Here is a 7,129-nt window from a genome sequence, read left to right on the forward strand (position 1 = left end):
CAGATTCACAGGCAGTACATCACAGACATCACAGCATTAGGCCATGTAAGAGAGCCAGGTGATGATATGCTACCTACAGACATTTCATTTTCTGGCAGCATGGGTCTCTAGGACAGGGTAATAGAAGAGTGATCCCAAGCTGTGTGTGTAGGATAAGGGATAAATTCCCTGACCCTCAGGGACATCTCTGGAATTTATTTCACCTTCCTATAATGTTGTAATGTTGTGTTATTGTAAATAGTTTTGTATTAGTGTTCTTGTACTGCCTGTTCCTTTTAAAACTGTATTTAATTTATTTTACACCGGTACATCGCTATATTTTGCTTTCATGAAAATAAAAACTTTTAGAATTGATAAGAGACTGTTCATGCTGTACCTCATACATTACATCCACAAACTTATAATTAAAAAAGGAGTTGTGGTAATTTACCATTTTGAAACACCAAATGACAGTAACATGGTCAACAATGTTATTTGCAATATATTTATTTACAGAAATTAACAAATTATGGTATTTACACATGAACCCTTCCTTTTTGTATGGTGCCTTTGAAGCAACATGGGCCATCATTCTAAATTTGCAGTCTCCTGGAAAGCTGATCCTGTGGAAGACATGCAGTGTCGTTAGACATACACGCCATTTTATATAGTTCAACATATTGTTACTAATCTGTATAGTGCTATTTTGCCTAGACTGAGTTACAGGCAAGGTTACAATGAAGGCATGCACGTGCATCACATAACAAGACCATTGAATTTCGTCCACATCCTCCTCCACGATGCTCATGTCATGTAGGCTTTGTAAAAAATATATATAAATGCTTATATCATGAAAATATACAATAGAGAATGTCATCGGGTATAGACATTATGAGCATTGATGGGTTACCTCTGTTCAAGGTTCTCAATTTCAGGGGCTTCTGCAATTGCGCCAAGATGCTCATCTGAAATGAATAAGCAGAGCGTTTCACAACATATAGTACATAAAATGGTAAACACCAAGATATTAAAAATATACTTTCAGTTATTATCAAACAACAATCACATAGAATCAACAATTGTTTTCATGCAGTGAAAAACGTTCAGACAATTTAGTAGGCTACGTCTACAATTAATAAGACTACAGGACAGGCCTCAGGATGTGAACGTCACCCTTGGAATTGGCTACACTAGCATTATCAGATTAGGATATATTTAGGCTACAAAGCAAAAGCAATGAAAAATAACTACAATTTAGTGCCCTTTGCCTGTGATCCGTCATAGCAGATTTATGTTACAATCCTTTTTCATCGACGCGAGGAAAAGTATCCCAGACGTCATTCTAGCGTTATGGACAACCATGCTATACTAAGCCAAGCAACTATAAAACTTCGAATTTACACCATAGACTGTATGTTTACACGAATAGGCCAAATTACCTGTCGAGGAGAAAGCAGGCCATTTCGGCGTCCCTTTTAAAATCCTTGCTCCTCACGAGCTCTTTCCATCTTAGAAAAGCCACTCCAATATTGACTTTGGTCTGTTGTTTTTCCGGTCGCGTTGGCGTTTTAATTCTCTTTTTCGCTTCCTTGGCGACTCCTTTTCATATCCTCGAGAATAGTTGTAATCCTCCATTTTCAACAGACTTTCAAATCTGCCGGCAGTCGCGAGTAGACTGATCATGCAATGAGTGTTGCCTACAAGCGCGAAAGGCGGAGCTGAATTTCCAGGAATGTCCCTCGTTGGCGAATGTATTTCAAAGATGGAGGCGCAACATGGATTCAGCCATTTGCGCGACTCGCGCGTATGTATTTGGAATAGCAGATTCTACACTTACGAGAATACTTTGATTAGTAAGTGGAAATAATTACACATGAATGAGCACATATTTTTGAAAGAACAAATGGGTTTTTGCTAAGAATTAACTCAAAAAAGTACACAATGTAGCTTTAAATTTGCATTCACGGAACATAAAGAAATTTGCAGTCCAGGGGCAAGAAAGAAGCATTCTGCAAAATGCAAGTTTTGCAAAGTCTCTCTCTCTCATCATTGTCATGCAATTGCTATACATACATTAGTTTATCTCACCCAGTCTACGAAAACATTTACAGTGAGTGAGCTCACAGTCACACACATTCATGACATGCTCTGTCTCTGCATTGTTCTGTCTGTAGTTGAAATAATACCTTCTTAAATTTAATTTAAACTGGGACTGAACCTCTTACCCCAGCAGGGTTCTCAAGTCTCACGCAATGGGCGTGAGACACACGCAATTCAAATTTCGAAGTTCACACGCTCACACGCCACACCTTGCATTTCTTAAGCAGAAATATTACTAGGGATGTCAAGGTATCTGCATAATTATTAGAGGAGGCGCAGGGATACGAGAGGATTTCTCGCAGGGTTCAGACTAGCGCACCACTCACCAGCCAAATCAAAAAATAAATAGCCACCGACATCCAATCAAAAAATAGTAGGCTATTCGTTGTATCCGGGTAAAATTCCAAAATAGCACATCCCCTCCCTACAACCACGTTATGCTTGTGTGGGGTTACACGTTTAAGATTTCAAAACTGCACCAACATTCTTTTTATTCAGAAATTCAACTGTCTGTCCTTTGGTAAACCAGCCTACTTATGGTACTTTACAGGGTGTGTAAATCAAGCCGTTTCACGAACATTTGGCCTAGCCTACTTTATGGCAAAATTATTTCTTATCTATAAACTAAACTAAACTGTCGGTCATTAAGAAAACCTAATGATTGTGTCGTTATAGCTTTGTGTAAGCCAGACATCAGCAACATTCATTTTACACGACCAATCACTCTCGTGGCTGCCTGCACTTTCCCTGTCGTCACGGCTGCAACTTTCGCACTCGTTTGTGCTTTTTAGCGCCGTGTTCATCAGGTCCCGGGACGCCCATCTGAGCCTCCATGGACCATGTCAACAATGAATGAAAATTAGCTTATTATTAACGAGTGTTATCAATTTGAGCGAGTATGCTACACATACATTTTTTTCTAAACATACAGGACTGCTGCAGACAATGACCTGCCAACCACCATAATGTATAATGAACTTGCTGTCCTTATTTAAAAAAAAAAAAGGTCTCGGCATGCACATGCTTAGTCTAATGATTCAGTGACAATATAGGCTACTCAAGTTAGCCGAATAAATAAAAATATGTCTCTCACTCAGTACATATAGGCCTACATCTACATCTAAATTGGTGAGCCATAGAATATCCCAGCGTCACGATTATTATATTTCAAGATTCCAATCTATCCCACCTAAATATGAAAAGTTATTTCTACTGGCATGCTTCCTGGTGACATAAAAACACAAATGGTTTCCCTTGATAAGGCTGACATAAGAGACATAGGCTATGCATTATACTTTCCCAGACAAAAACAAGATATAGGATGTATAGATTACTATGACAAATTCAAGGTCTCAAAGAGTTAATGCTTGTTTCATTTTTTTTTTTAAATTAGTGAGTGAGTGCACCCCCCACCCCCCGCCCCCCAATCTCACTCCAAGCTGAGCTCAAAACTTGAGAACCTTGCCCCAGTATGCTGCTCTTATTCAATTGATGCAAGTTATGGTGTAACACCAGAGACTTTCTAATGTGGAGACACAGCACTCAAAAAACCCTCCATAGAAATGCATTGGGCTAGTTTGCAACGCCAATATGGCCGTTGTCTACACGTATCCCACCCCTTCCTCGCCAAAATGTTGACATGTGTATACATTGAGCCAATCATGTGGTGTGAGTTGACTACATTGAGCCAATTATGTGCTGTGTTGTGCAGACATCGTGCCAATCATGTGTTGTGAACTCGACACTGGAGCACGGTTGGTGTCGTGAAGCCTTGCGCACGCGCATTTCTGCTGAATAGGATGCCCGATGAGTACCCAAAAAGCGTTGCAATATGGCCACCGAGTGGAGGGACATGCCTAAAAGGACTTTGGTAACACTAGCTCGCTAGCTGTTTTTTTTTTTTTGGTCTCGGTCTTGGTCTCGGTCTCGTCTCGACTTTGTCTTGGTCTTGACTCAGTCTGTCTTGGCCTTGGTCTCGTCTTGGTCTCGGTCTTGATACCCTCTGGTCTTGGTAGTGTCTTGGTCTCGGTTTAGGCGGTCTTGACTACAAGTCTAGTGTTGGGTACTGTGTTGTGCGGGGTTTGCCTCTGAAGAGTCTCCTGCCTCATGTCTCAGGCCCCTGCCTGCTTGCCTGGGATCCTGCCGCTGCTGCTGTCCCAGAGAGGCCACTCCCTGAGGAGCTCAGTGTGTGTGTGTGTGTGTGTGTGTGTGTGTGCGTGTGTGTGTGAGTGTGTGTGTGTGAGTGAGCGCCTGCCTGGGCCGCGCCTGTGAACTCCTCAGCCAGCTAATTTGTTTACCATCGGATTTTGTAGCCGCGCTGATGCTGTCTGTGGGCACCTGAACACTTGGTAAAGAGCAAAGATTATCCACACCATTGGAGGCCACACAGTCAAATCCCAGACTGTTTCCCCAGCTAAGGTTATTAACTGTTCAATAGATACTTATTTTCACCCTCCCTCCCTCTCTCTTCCTCTCTCTCTCTCTCGTTCTTTCTCTCGCTTTACTTCAAAAAGCACAACACGGTGTTTCCTCAGAGGGCAGGCTAAACGGCTTCTGCATGCATGCATTTGCTTGTTCATTTCCTCTTAAAAAAAAGATGGTCTTGTTGCATTTCTATTCCCTGGAATATGCTTTATTTGATTACTGTCGCTCCAGTGTCCTCCGGAACCCATGTGGCCTAGTTGTTCTCACATTCACAGTTTAAGGAGTATGGAATGGACAAATGTTTTTCAAATTCTTTTTTTTTTTTGTCCTTGATCTGCATTCTTATTAGTCTCGCTTTCTTTCATTTTCATTTTCCATTCTGCCCACGTTATTTTGTGCCTGTAGATTCTGTAGAGTGTGATACATCCACTATTCTTTTTTTTCTGATACAACTGTGACTGTTGTGAAAACTCTTACAAATAAATTGTTGACATTTGTAAGGATTGGCTGCTAGGGCCACATGATGGCATTCATATAAGGCTGTTACTGTAGATTAAATTAAAAATCACAAAACTCTAAATTCAATTCTGATGTTGGAGTGTCGTTCAGCGAATTGATGTAATTATCCTTCCAGTGCAGAACTATTACCTTCTGCTTAAACTGACTTGGAACCCTTTTGAAATGAATTATGACAGATATAATTGGTCAGAAAATGAATTAATTTCCCTTCCCTAGAAAAAAGTCTTTGTGCATAGTCCACGTCATTCTTAAGGTGTTCTACAACACTATATTGTAGAAGGGGTGGTAAATTGAGGTCTCTCAAATTAATTTAATGTAATTGAAATCCCTCCTTTCCAATCTACTGTAATGTACTTGGAAAAATTAGCTGGTAACAATGTTGATGAACGATGATTGAAATAATATGCACAAGTGCCGAGCCTATTTTCACCGTATTGCAAGCAGAGTCTGTTTCTGAGTACCAAGTTTGGAAAATGGAGACACAATTATATACCATTGTGTGTTGCATTTTCTGGCTACAATAGGGATAATATATTTCACATACAGTATTGTAATATTTGAAGAGGGGAATCATATCAAGAGTTCATTTACAATGCAATTGTCAGACGTACTACACTGGTCCCTATCCAGTTCTCATTTCATTAAATAAAATGTATCATTAAATAACATTAAAAGTATTGCTGTCATTACAGGCAACTTACATGAGGCAGTACAAAGCTCTCCCCATCTCTCTTGAGTAGTCTGCTGTTAAACAGAAATGACATTCATTAAAGGCAGCACACCTCTATACCAGCTGGCTCTGAAGCATCTCATGCACAAACTGCAAGTGGAGTGACAAAAACACAGGCGTTCTGCCACTGGTCCAGACTGCCACATATATCATACAGTGGCCACATGATAAATACAAAACAACACGCAGTTGTCCCATCGTTTACAAAAGAGCCCAAGTTGCGCATGGCCACAGGAAGTGGGTGAGTGAGGACGGGGGAGTGGCGAGGGGTGGTGAAGGTCACTCTGAGCCTGTAGTACAGTTTGCCACTCAAAGGACATGACAAGGGGGCGAGGGGAGATGGTGGCTGTGGTGTGTGTGTGTGTGTGTGTGTGTGTGTGTGTGTGTATGTGTGTATGTAAGGGTGGGGGTGGTGGGGGTGTAGCGATGAATGCGAGGACAGCACGTTTAACAACATACTAAATTGTTTGTAGAGGAGCCAGGGTTCATCAGAGTACTCGCCACTCCCAAACACCATAGCACACACACAGACACATGCACGTACATACACACACACACACACACACACACACACACAATAACCTGCTTGCACAGCCCCGGCCCCTGCAAGGCCTCTAAGGCAGCCACTCAGTGCAAAAGCATCTTCCAAGGCCTTGTCTCCATTGACTTTGGCTTTTAAGGGTTCAGCCCCTGTCTCTCTCTCTCTCCCTGCTGTGATATCCGACTGTGCAGAAGTCATTGTGTGTGAGTGGAGCTCATGGGTGCTCAGCCACAGGGAACATGTAGATGACATACTTGAGGCATGGGCTTTGGTGCAGCACAACTCAATGCCAAGATTGATTAGATTGTTGATTAGAGTTTAGGTTTCGTTTGCCTGAAACGTAGATTAGAATGCCAAGGTCATTTTGGAGTTATGGGCAAGCATGCACTTTAAGGCAAAGTGCCTACACGCTGTTTGCAGTGGCTGGAGACTCTGTCTATGCTCTATAGTAGTCTATTTCCTTAGATGCCACAGTCAATGATGAGGAGAAACTAACAGGCAGAAAACATTTATTATATGATTTGAATTTGGAATTGAATGTGTGATTAATGTGTGAAAAATCCCCACTTTATTTTTCATTCTGTCCCTTCACTTATTTTTTGCCTTTGTAAATAAAGCGATACATTCAATTTTATCTTCTCATATAATAACCTTGTTACTCTTTACTAACAATAAACCTGGCCTCACCCAGTCGGCCAATGTGACACTAGGGTCAGCTTGATGTCATGAACCCTAATCCAAATGTCACAACCACAATATATTACTGCAATAACAAAGACCACTAAAATAAAAAAAAGCGTGTTTGTCAGAAACTACCGTATCAAAGGACTCTCAAT

At 41.2% G+C, this 7,129-nt stretch overlaps 1 long non-coding RNA gene across 1 annotated transcript; it reads right to left on the reverse strand.

Annotated features, from left to right (window-relative positions):
• Nucleotides 1–439: 439 nt before the first annotated feature.
• LOC143139441 (uncharacterized) lies at nucleotides 440–1,606 on the reverse strand. The gene is made up of 3 exons (XR_012990407.1): nucleotides 1,419–1,606; nucleotides 890–944; nucleotides 440–602 (listed from the first exon to the last, which is right to left on the reverse strand). It is a non-coding gene; the product is annotated as an uncharacterized LOC143139441 (long non-coding RNA).
• Between the last annotated feature and the right edge of the window lie 5,523 nt (nucleotides 1,607–7,129).

The sequence above is a fragment of the Alosa pseudoharengus genome, unplaced genomic scaffold (assembly GCF_046254945.1).
Source record: "Alosa pseudoharengus isolate Yale_2024_CS ecotype anadromous, Long Island Sound unplaced genomic scaffold, YU_APseudo_1.1 YU_APseudo_1.1_scf_22, whole genome shotgun sequence".
In the NCBI taxonomy this organism is placed as follows: domain Eukaryota; kingdom Metazoa; phylum Chordata; class Actinopteri; order Clupeiformes; family Clupeidae; genus Alosa; species Alosa pseudoharengus.